This window comes from Mauremys mutica, chromosome 4, assembly GCF_020497125.1.
Source record: "Mauremys mutica isolate MM-2020 ecotype Southern chromosome 4, ASM2049712v1, whole genome shotgun sequence".
Classification (NCBI taxonomy): domain Eukaryota; kingdom Metazoa; phylum Chordata; order Testudines; family Geoemydidae; genus Mauremys; species Mauremys mutica.
In genome coordinates this window covers 142,465,380-142,480,041 of record NC_059075.1, presented here as the reverse complement: position 1 = coordinate 142,480,041, position 14,662 = coordinate 142,465,380, and the positions used below count along the sequence as shown (strand labels likewise).

The window sequence follows — 14,662 nt, the reverse complement described above, 5'->3', positions numbered from 1 at the left end:
GATATTAGAACTTGTCTTAGTGAGAAGAAATTATCTATCCATCGCCTTTTCTAGCTTTCTGTTTCCATATATGCCTGCCTGCCTGCTTTCTGCCTCTCTTTCACCATATCTAATCCTCTGCCTATTTATCATGGTATCTAAATCCCGTCAACCTGGCTCATCTCCAGAAAACAACATGGGACCTTTCCTCTCCACCCCGGCAGCCCTCCCAGGGAGGATCAGCAAGAACCCCGGCTTGAATATCCCCTTCAGAGGGAGGCGGAGATTAAATGAGATTTCATTTCTATTTCTTTCAAGTCCAAAGCCCTGATTCTAACTCTTAACCTGCAGGGTAAGTGTAGGGAAAGCCAATGGAGCGACTCCAAATTTGCACCAGTGCAGCGAAGAGCAGAATTTAGCCTAAATATTTCAGAGGTTGCACAATTCAACCCCAGATCTCCACAGGCTCCTGTGCTTTGCCTCTGAAGCCCAGACAGGCTTACGGAGTCATTCCCCTTGTGATAAGGATCAAAGGGGCGGGCAAGGTGGGCTGGCTGGTGCCCATCTTCACATAGAGGCAGATGGGGGCTGTAGCTGAGCTGACAGCAGTACTCCTTTCTGAGGCGATACAGGCGGGATGGAGGTGGTATGGGATAGGGGACGGGAGGGGAGAGGTTCTTCTTCAGAGGAGCTCAGAGGGATTGACTTACAGCTGGAGCTGCCTTTGTATCACAGCCACTCATCCCTGAGCTACAAAGTGTGGATGCAGATCTGAAATTTCCAGCTGGCCCCAGAGATCTGGCTCAGGCCCAACTAAGGAGATATGTGACTCTCTTCAGATAAAATAAAATCTCCTTCTAAACTGGAGGCCAGAACTCAAAGTGAGCCTGAGCCTCTGGACTTTTCCTCAGGTGGGAAATAGTTTGGTCAACTTTCCCCTCCACGTCCGACTAGATTCCTTTTTCACCATGCAGCCTCTGGGGTGAAATCCTGGCCCCGTGGTTGTTAATGGCAAAACTCCTATTGATTTTGGTGGACCAGGATTTCACCGCAAGTTTCCAAGCAGGCCAGGAGCCCCGGTGGTAAAATACAAGGAAGAAAGCTCTTCCTACAGTATTTCCAGCCCAGGAGGGAGCAGGAAGAACTGGAAATGCTACCTGGAAAAGATGCTTTTTATGAGCCTTCCAGCCCCATTTCACAGACTCACTGCATCTGGATTAGCGCCTCAGATTCTGGGGCTTGTCCAAATGGGCCCTCTTGTCTTCAGCAGATAGCTGATTCTTCATCATAATGGGCCATACCATCTCCTTCACCTCCATGAGTAGAGGAAACAAACACAGGAGAGGACCTTAGGGTCATGTTTGGGTTTTTTTGCGAGGGGGGAGGGTCATAGAAGAGGGAAATGCCCCCCTCTCCTGCATTGTCACCCTGACCGTGAAAGTCCCACAGGACTTTGGCAGGTAAATTAATGGCAGCCCAGTCAACTTTTCCTCTCCGCCCCATACATCCTCTCTCAGAGGAAGTTGCAGGGGTCAACACCCACTGAGGGAGCCCTTTCCAGAATGGAGCATGCTCTTTAAATGCCTGGAAACAGAAGGAGAACCCAAGAAGCAAAGATAGCTCTGTGCCTTTGCAGATCCTGGGGGATCTGCTGATTTTGTGGAGGACAAACCCTGTTACGTCCATGGCGAGACAAACCCAACGCCCTGAGAGAAGAATGCAGAGGGAATTGTGGGAGTGCAAACTCCAGTGTGGGGAACATGCTGCATACACAGTCGCTGTCATTTCCCTTCCTCCAAGCTGATTGAGATCTCAGCTTTGCCAAGAGACAGCAGGATCTCTGCATGTCAAGCAGCATGGTGTGGCATGGATTACCCAGCCTCCCACCACTGGCCTTGCCATGTCATCCCTGGGAATTAAACTGCTCTGTGTTGGTTTCTAAACCAGCCATGCTGATCTGACTGAGGGTTTGGCTGGGCCAGCTCAAACTGTCCGAAATTTGACCCTGGGGAGCTAATCAGCCAAGAAACATAACCCAGACTTTGCAACCAACAAAACTTGCCTGAAAAACCATTACAACACCCCTGACTCACTCCCGGCCCTGGTGAAGATTAGGAGAGTCCTTTCTTAGGCATTTTGTTGCTTGTTTCGCTGACCAACTCCCTTTAGAAATCGTGTTTATTTGCAGCTGGACAAAACTGCAGAGGAATGATGGAGGAACACTTGCAAAGAATCACAACAAGGAGACAGGATCAGCTAGGCAGAGGTAATTGGTATTTTGCAAGGGATCAGAGATTCTGCATGAGATTTTTTTATTAGCACTCATAAAAAAAAATCACATTTTACATTTAATGTGTTCTCTTCACGGTGAAGGACCCCAAAGTGCTTTACAATCTATACTCGAGGATCACTTCACTCATCACTGCACTGTAGCCACCTCTGGGGTAGGATGGCCTGCAGCAGCTGTTTCACAGCACACAGCAACACTACAGAAAAGTTTAGGACTAGAAGAGTATCAACTCCAGTTGAATCCAGAGAGGGATTTAGGGAGGTGGAATGTAATTTACCTGATTTTAAATGTAGTAGCGAAGACAATGGAGTTAAGGCTTCAACTTTTACAGAAAGTTTCCACGGGACGTTAATTTTACATCTGACCCAAGAGTTTGGATCTTCAATCATTTGTCCAAATTTTAGATTTTCAGTAAGAAGAAAAAGCAGGTATTTTAACAGTTAGAAACTGAACAAGTGCTGTGCAGAGCACTTGTTAAGAAGCACTGATATAGGCTATTACCTGGCTGCTTTCTGCAGTGTACAGGTGTGTTTTTATGACTCTGCATTTTTCATACCAACCAAGAGCATTTGTAGGTTAAGCTACAGATAAACATTCAAAACTAAAGAAACATATAGTGTACCTAAGTGAACTTATAAATCTGCTAAAGTGCATAAAAATGTGGTGTGTGTAGGAACTTCAAGAGATTGGTTTATCTATACTGTATATATAAACAATGGAAACATATCATCCATTCTTTAATTTCATTGACAGTGAGAACTTCTGGGGCCCAGTTTTGATCGTGAGTGAAATGAGTTTGGGGTAGGATCAGCTCAGCCGAGTGGACACTTATCCACACCAAGAAACTCCCACACAGCTAGTTTATAACACGTGGTCTTGAATAACAAAGGGCAAGAAGTGCCTCCCAAAAACTAACCTGTGAGTTTTGCGGGGGAGCAGGGAGGTAAGTGAGCTTGAATAGTACTGTTGGTCTGCACCAAGTTGATTTAAGAAAGGAGTATTGATATCCCTACTTGAGAGATGGGGAAACTGAGGCAAGGTGCAGTTAAGTGATGTGTCCAAGGGCACTGTCGGAGCTGGGAGCAGAGCACAGGTCTCCTGCCTCCAATTCCTGAGCTAAAGCGCTGAATCATACTCTCTCCCTCTGAAATGTTAATTTCATCATGATTAAAAATCAGAGTTATCAGCCATCGCCAGAGGGACATGATCAAATGTCAAAACAGTTTCTATTGTGTAATCCAGATAATCGGGATAATTTATTGGGTTGATTTAAAGGCCTAAACCTCTCCTCCAGCACCTCAATTTATTTATTTTTTTAATGGCGAGGGAAGGAAGGAAACTCCTGGGCTACGAAGAGTCATATTCAGTGAGTTGCATATGATTGACAGCTGCCAGAACCCCTCCAGGAGCATTTGTTTGTGGCTGCCTGTCAGGTACAAGGTAACAAGAAAGTGGAAAGGCTTTCAGAAAGAAAGTGAGAGGTAATTTCCTCTAATGTTATGTGGGAGATGAACACTCAAGACTATTATCGCTTGATGGGTTTTGTGTCTGTGTCTCCTGTGCAGCAGGCTAGAGAATTACTCCCAGGAAAGAAACACTCTAAAAAAGGTTCATTTACTGAGCATTACAAAATAGCTAGAAAGAGTAAAAGAAACCATTTCAGTCCTGTCTGTGTTTCTTCAAAATAACCACCTGTTTGTTATCATTGTGCAACTAGGAAATTCAATAGGGAATGGGAAACACAGGATGGAGCACTTGATTACCTGTTCTGTTCATTCCCTCTGGGGCACCTGGCATTGGCCGCTGTCAGAAGACAGGATACTGGGCTAGATGGACCTTTGGTCTGACCCAGTAGGGCCGTTCTTATGTTCTAAACTGAGAGAAAGAGTGACTTTTCACCCTCCCCTGGAAGCGTAGAGCAGTGGACGGAGTCAGAAGACCTGATTTCTATACCTGGCTCTGCTGTTCTCCTTATGGGTAAGTCACTTCATCTCTATGTCTCCTGTTTCCCCTCCTGCCCCTTGTCTATTTAGATCCAAAGCTCTTTGGGGCAGGGATGGTCTCTTGCTATGTATTTGTACAGTAAGTAGCACACTGGGGCCTTGATCTCAGTTGAGGCATCTGTAATACAGTAATAATGATATGTAGTGCCTTCTTCACAAAATGTACAGTCAACCTGTGGAACTCCTTGCAAGAGGATGTTGTGAAGGCCAAGACCATAATAGGGTTAAAAAAAGAATGAGATAAGTTCATGGAGGACAGGTCCATCAATGGCTATTAGCCAGGATGGGCAGGGATGGTGTCCTTAGCCTCTTTCTGCCAGAAGCTGGGAATGGGCTACAGAGGATGGATCACTTGATGATTCTCTGTTCTGTTCATTTCCTCTAGGGCACCTGGCATTGGCCACTGTCAGAAGACAGGATACTGGGCTAGATGGACCTTTGGTCTGACCCAGTAGGGCGGTTCTTATGTTCTTATTGAAAACTCTGAAAGAATTTAATAGGTTAAACTAATAAGGTTCTAGAGAAGTTACTCTAAACACTATAACATTTCAACTCACTGTATTTTCTGTAATTTTTTTAAGCATTTCATAGAATTCTAGAGCAGGGACATAAGTATTAAATTCTATAGTATGGTCCAAAGAACTTACAATTTCCTATTAAATTCTACAGGACTCTGCCCAAAAACAAACAACAGAACTCAAAGATTTGCAAGGGAAATCCTGCTTCCGGGCATGAACCAACCTCTAGCTAACATGGGATAAGGAAGAAACTTCCCCTGGGGCAAGTTAGTCCCACATTTTACCACTACTGGATTTCTTATACCATTCTCAGAAGTAGCTGGCGCTGGCTGCTGTCAAACATGAAATACTGGAATGGATGAAGCTCAGGTCTGATCTGGAAAATGAGACAGGCTCAGCTGTATCCCTGTCCCAATGGTTTGAATAATCTAATAACTCAATGGCCTGCGTAAAAGTGTGTGTGTGTGTGTGTTTGTGTGAGTGTGTGTGTGTGTGTGCGCTACCCATTTCATAACTGACAGTAACTGGCATCGCCTTTGATGCCATCCTCAGCAGAGAGGCCAGATTGTGCCTTTATCTTTTGCCTCTCACCTAGCGCTGGCTGGGCAGTCAGGAGTATATAGTAAAATGCACATTATGCCTTTACTCCACAGGTTGTTGCAGTTTAGTTGGGGACTGACAGGTCTTGGTTAGGTGCTCCGATGCTGGGGTAATGAGGGCTATGTAAGCACCTTCAATAGATATTTAGTTTAGCTCCTGATTGAAACTTCCTTCCTAGTTTCCCCTGCTGAGTGCCTATGGCTGCATTGTGGGGCAACCACATTGGCATATGATTATTCCAATACTTTGTTACCCTTGAAGGCTTAACACATGGCATGCAGGTCACGGCAACACATGTGCAACCGTCTCACCTCTTACTGGTTGGAGGCCAGCATGGAAAATAAAAATTTCCTTTCATCTTTAAAGACAGCAACAGGATATTCCCCTTTAGCTCTAGCATTAACAGCTACAGGGGTTTGGTTGGAGTCCCAGCAGGAGACAGATTCCCTCACTGAATGTAGGGAAATGCCAAGTCTCCGAGATCCCCACGCTCCAGTTTGAAAGCTGTTAGAGTGTTTTCAAGCTGGGAGCTTTAGACATTTATGTTGTATGATCGCAAGGCTTTAGTTATGCAGGTTTTTTCACAACGGGCATGTTGCAGTTGTTTGGTTGGCAGAACTGTTATGCATTAAGAAAGGGAATGGCTTTGCTCTGTAGTCATGATTTCAAGTAGCAGACAAAGGATATTTTGTTAATGCGCTGGCCTGGAGGAATTAAATGCATTTTTGCTGAAATGGTTTGGGTCCATTTCGTCAGGCTTGGCAGAAATTTTCAGCCTAGATATGAGAGTGAGCTGCAGATTCAGCAAAGATGTAGCCACCTCTCCCATATCCCTTGGAACACTGTGATTGTTATCACAAACACTCGCACACTCCCACGCACTTGGACGGATACTAGTACGACACCTGATACACTGGTGGTATCTAAAATAACAACCAGGCTAGGGAAGGATTAGTTCTTTAAATGGTCAAATTAAAGAGAACACACTTAGCACTAACTTGGCTTTGCTCATAGGGTACATACACAGGAGATCTGATCTCAACTGGGAGGAGGGGATTAGATTATCCCTAGCTCAGTGTTATTTAACTTGGCTGTTTAAACAGCTAACCATCCACCAATGGGCCTACTTTGCCAGATATCACATTTTTATCTAGCTGAGTGGTTCTCAAACTTTTTCAGGACATATTCTTTCTTTCTTTCTTTCTTTCTGAGAGCCCATTCAGTTCTGTGAATACAATAGGAACATTCATAATGACACAAAAAAGAACAATAATGTACAATATATGCAGAAAACTTTAGTAATCAGTTCATAATCACAAACAACCCTAATAGCATTATTTGTGTCCTACAGTTGGTGCTAATCAGAGAATAGAATCCCTGCTGACACGATATTTTAGTTTTACAATAGAAAATTAATTTCTTTTGGTTTTGTAACTTGTGTCAGGTGTGCCTGGATAGACTCCTTTTTCTATAATTGGAGAACTCCATCATCGTCATCACAATGATAATAGCAGCCACAGACACGGGCACCAGCCTCAACTCAGTGCCAGCAAGTAATGAGTTAATCATAGAAATCATAGGACTGGAAGGGACCTTGAGAGGTCATCTAGTCCAGTCCCCTGCACTCAAGGCAGGACTAAGTATTACCTAGACCATCCCTGACAAGTGTTTGTCCAACCTGCTCTTAAAAATCTCCGATGATGGAGATTCCACAACCTTCCTTGGCAATTTGTTTCAGTGCTTAACCACCCTGACAGTTAGGAAATTTTTCCTAATGTCCAACCTAAACCGTCCTTGCTGCAATTTAAGCCCATTGCTTCTTGTCCTATCCTCAGAGGTTAAAAAGAACAATTTTTCTCCCTCCTCTTTGTAACAACCTTTTATGTACATGAAAACTGTTATCATGTCCGCCCCCTCCCCCAGTCTTCTCTTCTCCAGACTAAACACACCCAGTTTTTTCAGTCTTCCCTCATAGGTCATGTTTTCTAAACCTTTAATCATTTTTGTTGCTCTTCTCTGGACTTTCTCCAGTATGTCCACATCTTTCCTGAAATGTGGTGCTCAGAACTGGACACAATACTCCAGTTGAGGCCTAATCAATGTGGAGTAGAGTGGAAGAATTACTTCTCGTGTCTTGCTTACAATACTCCTGCTAATACATCCCAGAATGATGTTTGATGTTTATGCAACAGTGTTACACTGTTGGCTCATATTTAGCTTGTGATCCACTATGGCCCCCAGATCCTTTTCCGCAGTATTCCTTCCTAGGGAGTCATTTCCCATTTTGATGTGTGCAACCGATTGTTCCTTCCTAAGTGGAGTACTTTGCATTTGTCCTTATTGAATTTCATCCTATTTACTTCAGACTGTTTCTCCAGTTTGTCCAGATCATTTTGAATTTTAATCCTATCCTCCAAAGCACTTGCAACCCCTCCCAGCTTGGTATCGCCTGCAAACTTTATAAGTGTACTCTCTATGCCATTATCTAAATCATTGGTGAAGATATTGAACAGAACCGGACCCAGAACCGATCGCTGCGGGATCCCACTCGTTATGCCCTTCCAGCATGACTGTGAACCACTGATAACTACTCTCTAGGAACGATTTTCCAAGCAGTTATACACCAACCTTATAGTAGCTCCATCTAGGTTCTATTTCCTTAGTTTGTTTATGAGAGGGTCATGTGAGACAGTATCAAAAGCCTTACTAAAGTCAAGATATATCACGGCTACCGCTTCCCGCCATCCACAATGCTTGTTACCCTGTCAAAGAAAGCTATCAGGTTGGTTTGACATGATTTGTTCTTGACAAATCCATGCTGACTGTTACTTATCACCTTATTATCTTCTAGATGTTTGCAAATTGATTGTTTAATTATTTGATCCATTGTCTTTCTGGGTACTGAAGTTAAGCTGACTGGTCTGTAATTCCCCAGGTTGTCCTTATTTCCCTTTTTATAGATGGGCACTGTATTTGCCCTTTTCCAGTCTTCTGGAGTCTCTCCTGTCTTCCTTGGCTTTTCAAAGATAATCGCTAATGGCTCAGATATCTCCTCAGTCAGCTCCTTGAGTATTCTAGGATGCATTTCATCAGATCCCGGTGATTTGAAGACATCTAACTTTTCTAAGTAATTTTTGACTTGTTCTTTCCCTATTTTAGACTCTGATCGTACCTCATTTCCACTGGGATTCACTGTTTTAGATGGCCAATCTCCACCAACCTTCTTGGTGAAAACTGAAACAAAGAAGTCATTAAGCACTTCTGCCATTTCCACATTTTCTGTTATTGTCTTTCCCCCCCACATTGAGTAATGGGCCTATTCTGTCCTTGGTCTAATGTACAAGCACAAAGGGAAATATATATTTCTGTAAATAAATTATGTTATTTATAGGCATGATGCAACCAGCTGCAGAGTAAATGTGTCTTTCTAACGTCAGTTGCAATGTACACATTATGACATGTCCAACCTTCACATTAAATGATTTATTCTGAAGGCTGGAAATGTCATAAGATCATCCAACCAGCAGTGAAGAAATGTATAAGAAATGATAGTGCAGATTAAAGAGAGGAAGCCAGGGGAGGGGAAGGATACCACAGACAGGGCAGGGAGAGATCAAATCCTGAAGGCCAAATACACTATAAATGCTGTTGGAGAAAGTTATAGACGATGACATGGCTCAACTATTTTTATTTTATTTGTATGCACTGGGAATCGTCCTTATGACATTGCTTGAATTATTATCTCACTCATTTTAATTGTTTTAAAAATATTATGACCAAATTGGCTGAGTTTCCCTACAGGACAATGGGCTGGCAAGATGATATTAGAAATCAGGGATGGTTTTTATTTTATTTTAATGCTTTGTTGATTAATTTAGAATTCACCAAGTTAATTACAAGAAAAGCAAAGAAGCATCAGAAATGGTAAACAGGGCCGGCTCCAGACCCCAGCACGCCAAGCGTGTGCTTGGGGCAGCATGCCGCAGGGGGCGCTCTGCCAGTCACCGGGAGGGCGGCAGGAGGCTCCGGTGGACCTCCCGCAGGCATGCCTGCGGATGCTCCACCGGAGCCGCGGGAGCAGCGGACCCTCCGCAGGCACGTCTGCAGGAGGTCCACCGGAGCCGCAGGACCGGCGACCGCCAGAGCGCCCCCTGCAGCGTGCCGCCATGCTTGGGGTGGCAAAATTGCTAGAGCCATCCCTGATGGTAAACATCCTCTTTTTTTTATAATGGCGGGGAGGGAAGCTGGCCTACATACATCTTTTGCACCACGATTTAGGTGTGTCCATACTAGGAGGGTTTCACCAATATAACTAACCCTGTTCAGAGCAAAAACTGTCTTACATCAATTGTCTCTGATGACATTTGTCTATTGTTTCATTGACATTCCCTCACAACAGGTAGGAAAATGAGTATCATTACCCACATTTTACAGGTGCTTCAGCAAAAAAGATCAAGTGATTTCCCCAAAGTCATAGAGGATTCAGTGTCAAGAATTCAGTCTTTAGAACTCAGGGTCCCAGAGCTGTGGTCAGACCATATTTTCTCTCCCTTAAGGAAATTATCTTCTATGTGAGGTCTTCTCCAGAATGAGATGCAACGTTTTAATTAGCAGCAAATTTGTTATGCTTGATTGGGGGTGTCAAGGCATGCTATATTAATGGGAGTTCTGATGACAAGTCCTTGCCTACCAGTACAGAAGCACAGAATAAAAACCAAAGGAAACATTGTGATTTCCACTTGACTTCCCCATGGGACGGGATGCAATGAGACAAGGACCAATTTGTCGCCGTGCGATGTGTCGCAATGCAAAATATCCGTCCATGCTAATGGAAAAGGAAAACCATGTCCTGAGAAATCAGTGAGGGTGTTAGATACGTGCAGAAAATTAAGTCAATTGCTTGCAATAGCACCTGAATCTTTTCAGCAAGTAACTATTGGGTCACTAGGAAAGCATGGCCCAGCACAGTCCTCTGTCAGCCCAATATATTTCAAAGGCATCAAATCTAATTGGACATTAAGCAATTGGATAATCGGGGGAAATGACTCTTTCATGCTGTTGGAACCTAATTATGATCCGGGTAAGATGGATTTCTGGTGAAATGGGCTCCTGCATTACCTATTGCACCCAACGTTGCAATTTCACCCACTTAAAGAGCTGCATCCATTGAACACTTTTAAAATGCTAATTACAATGTAATTAAATATGAAATATAAACAATCATCCATCTTTCCTTCAGAGTTAGTACCCCTTATTCTTCAGGACGGACTTTGCACTGCAGCCATCTTCCTTGGATAGAGAGTGAGGATTGAACATCGGGAGTCCTTGCAGAGCCCCCAGAGGCCACCCCACTATTGTCCAGGGGGAGTCACCATAGAGCAATACAAGTGAGGCACCCCTTCTCCTCACTCCACAGAGGCTATGCTTTATAATTGCCTGAACTGAAAAAAACCCAGGTCCAATCATGCCCAGGTTCCAGGGTGTTGAAAATCCAAAGCTGAATGACATGCCCAGGCAGAACTGTGTGGGGTGCATCGATCCCCCACCAACTCTAGAAGCCGCTTGTGTAAAGGTTTCGCTTTGGGGTCAGCATCTCCCTCAACCCCAGTGATACGTGTTCCATTCCCAAAGACATGCTGACTTGGGGAAAGCATCCACAATAGACAGAATATCTTGGTGCTGCTGAGTTTCCCTGCAACAGATCAGGGATCTCTGTCTAGCTGTGTCCTCAGAGAGCGTTGGAGCAGCCAGCCACTGAAAGATACTTCTGTGGTTGAAAGGATGCCATCCCCATAAATGGAAGTGGCCATTACAGTGTGAGTTTCCCCAGGTCCTCTGTACTTAAAAGGAGTTAAGTTCTTTTTGCAGCCAGCGTGGGGGCTGAAACTGGCAGCCTGCTCTCTGGAGGTCCTAGGTTCAAATTCACTTGGTATGAAACTTCTGTTCAATCCAGCCTCTTTCTGATCACACAACAGAGCTGTCAACAGCCCGAAAGGCTGGGGCCATGTTTCTTAGAATTGTCAAGTTGTCAAGCAATTAATCCACTCTGGAGTGTCTCGTGAAGTCCCTGGGAGTGATGCCGGAGGCTCTACCACTGTTTACAGTATAAAATTTTCCAGAGTGGGAGAGGCAATGCCAGGTTTGTGAATGCTGTGTCTATTAGCAAGTGAAGGGATCCCTTCAAGTTAAAGAAATAACTCAGAAGTGTCACCAGATCTTAGCTTACTAGAGCAGAGAGTGAGGCCCTAAGGCTCCAGAAGGAGGGAATCCTTTGTCACATACATACACAGGATCTCGCTTGGGGGAATGGGGAAGAATTTATTAGTAAATTGTTATTGAACCATCCCTAAAGAGATGACTTTGACTAGATGGCATCTCCTGCTCCTGTTCTTCCCTCAGTGTCTGAAACCACGCTCACCATTGGTCACTGAACAGATTTGTATTGTGAGCTCTGTGGGATTGTGAAAATAAGGGGCCGTGCTGTCTCTGCAAATGTGGGGTGAAGGTTGCTCGATCAGTTATGGAGCTTAAGCCCCAATAAACTACCTTTTCTTTCCCAGGACTTTTGCATCCCCAGCAAATTCACAGATCAACTCACACTTGTCAGATATTTGTCAGATCACTACTGTCATATTTTTTGAATAAATCATTTGACTGCTATGTTCTTCATTGCTCACCTGGTTCTGTTCAGGGGTCCCTTCAAGATCCCTCTTATTAATAATTCACAGGTTCTGTTTTCACTCTTTTTCCAAGGTCCCAGTTCTGCAAGGCATTTAAGCACAGGTTTAAGTTATGCATGAGCCTAAAAGGGAAGTCAAAAAACGCAGACACAGTTTTCATTAAGGAGTCCGACTGCTCTATAAGCGGATTGAAAAACAGGAACAATATTCCATGAAAAGTTTTGGGAAAAAATGTGCCAAAAGTTTCAACCAGCTCCGCTGCTTAAGTGCTTTGCCAGTCAGGGCCTTATACTTCTTCCAAGCCCTTGCCTGCCACCTTCACTTCGTGGCATGCGTGTCCTATATCAGGCCAGGAACCTGCTCACTGACTGTACTATTCCCTCACTGGGGAGGGGTCAGCAAAGTCATCACTACCTAGTGCACTCTTAAAGAGCCCACAGATAAATACCCAGGCTGTGATCCTGCCAACGTGTGAGTAACTTGAACCATGGAGTAGTCCCATTGGCTTCAGTGGAATTTGTCCTGTGAGGAAAGTTACTCTGGTGCTCGAGTGTTCACAGGATTGTGCCCTTGAGGATTAGTGGTTTAGGTGGCAAGTTCCTTGGGAAGCCAAATAAAGCCCCAATGGTGGTATTTGAGAACCACTTCTCTCAGCACTTGTGTTTGCTTTCCAGGAGCCTGTTCTAATGCCCCAGGAAGTCGGTTAGAAGACAAAAGTAGTGCAAGGTCTGGTCTTGTCACAGGATCTCCACCTCCCAGGAACTGACATACAAAGCAAGCACTGGAGGTCACGTTATTTCAGCCCTATAATTGGATCCTTGAGGCATTAAGAGACCCATGAAAATGGGAGCACAATAAAGATGAGCACATCATTGTCATGATCACTGCTAGGGCTCAGTTTTGTTTACTTTATGATGTTTTAATTATTGTTTATTTACTACTGTACTTTAATTGTCTGCGTGTCATCCTCATGGGCCTGGGGTGGGTTACAGTGGTGCGTGGGGTGGGATTATGTATAAAATGATTTATTCTATTGCTAATTATTATTAGTCTGATCGTTGCTTTGGTGAAATCCCAGACTGATATGCTCTTCTGTTGAGCTTCATTTGCATGGGCTGTGATTCTGCAGCATCCGTAGCCGTGGCGTGCCATGTAATTTAAAGAGAATGCGCCAGCCCTTCCGCAAATGGAAACCAGCATCACTCCATTGCAGTCAGCAGAGAAAAAGGACTTGATCGCTGGAATTAGCAGAGCTATGACACTTTATACCAGCTGAAGATGGTCCCTAAATGCTACAACAAAGCCCTTCTCTGTAGTGTATTGACTACTATGTAAAAAAATCACGTTAAATCCTAAGGGGTTGCCTGGTGCTGCTTGCTGGCTAGGGTGCTCTGTAGGAAAGCGTATGGATCTGTGTCCTAGGCAGTCAGTCAGTCTGCAAAAAGCCCCAGCCTATAGTAAGGTGGGGGGAGTTGTGGCTGTTTTAGGGGGGCAGCCTGCTTCAACTCTCTCTCTTTCGGAGTACTTGTGCATTATCGTTCAAAATTCTAAGAAATAAAGTAGTTACATTGCAACATTGCTGCAAGAGTATTTTATGTTTTTATCTCCCTTTTCTGGGTGTAGGCCCTGAACGTAACATTTTCTAACACTGAGCTGGTCTCTGGGGTGGAAGTTACCTTCCCTCAGCTAACATATCTTATCATCTTTCCTGCTAGTGTAATTGACAGGGTGGCTGTAAAACTACAAGCAGGACTAAAAAACAAAAGCTACAGTCTATCAGATTCTTCCCGGGGATGATCCCCAGAGTCCATAGAGGCTCCTGCAAATGGGTACTATTGGTTTGACTAATTTTTGTCATGACTGTTTTTTCATTAGTATTCAGCAAAATAGTATCGTATGACAGCTACCTGTCTGTGCTTTAATAAAATGCTCAGACAAACCTAATGTTTAGAAACAAAGTACAAAAGAAACAGTGAGCCAGATCCTCATCTGGTGTAAATGAGTATAGCTCCATTGCCTGTCTTTTTCTTCCTTGGCTTCAGTGGAGATTTGCCAGTTCACAGTAGCTGAGGATCTGGTCAGTAGGATGCAATGTCTGTGCATGAACAAGTTGGAACACCTGGGTAATTCTGGAACCCTTTGAACCTCCAGTAGTTCAGTTCTGAGACAGAGTTTGAATGTCACAGTTGTGGCTCATCTCTTGTATTGTCACTCCCTTGCCTAGTGGGAGCAGATGTTTGGAGCTTTGCAGGTTGACTTCCCATTGGAGGAGAAATCAGTGACATAGAGTCAATGTATAGTCATAGTCTAACTTGTGTATTTTACCCCAGTCCTTGAACAGAAGTGGTCACAAACAGCATGCAGGCAATCACCTCTTTCAAACCTCTCAGCAGAATCCCCAATGGCAGATCTCAGGAATCTACTCTGCCCCAAGAATTGATTGTAACTAGAGAGATTAAGGCATAGAGCAGCCTCCTTTGCTGCTTGCCACAGTTGCCCTAAAACAAAACCACCTCACAAAACTAACAACAGTACAACATTTCTTCAAAGGCTGCACATTGCTCACACATGAAGAAAAGTGTAAGAACCATG

The 14,662-nt window shown here is 44.1% G+C and overlaps 1 long non-coding RNA gene across 4 annotated transcripts in view; it reads left to right on the top strand.

Annotated features, from left to right (window-relative positions):
- Window positions 1–13,623, top strand: part of LOC123369539 — a 42,842-nt gene extending 29,219 nt beyond the window's left edge. Inside the window, exons 7-12 of one of the 4 annotated variants that reach the window (XR_006579078.1) lie at window positions 2,168–2,245; window positions 3,023–3,212; window positions 3,987–4,246; window positions 4,942–5,159; window positions 10,630–10,777; window positions 12,745–13,623. This is a non-coding gene — a long non-coding RNA (uncharacterized LOC123369539). Of the gene's footprint in view, window positions 1–2,167; window positions 2,246–3,022; window positions 4,247–4,941; window positions 5,160–10,629; window positions 10,778–12,744 lie in introns of all 4 variants that reach the window. The other 3 variants (XR_006579077.1, XR_006579076.1, XR_006579081.1) reach the window with 3 other exon arrangements.
- Window positions 13,624–14,662: the final 1,039 nt, after the last annotated feature.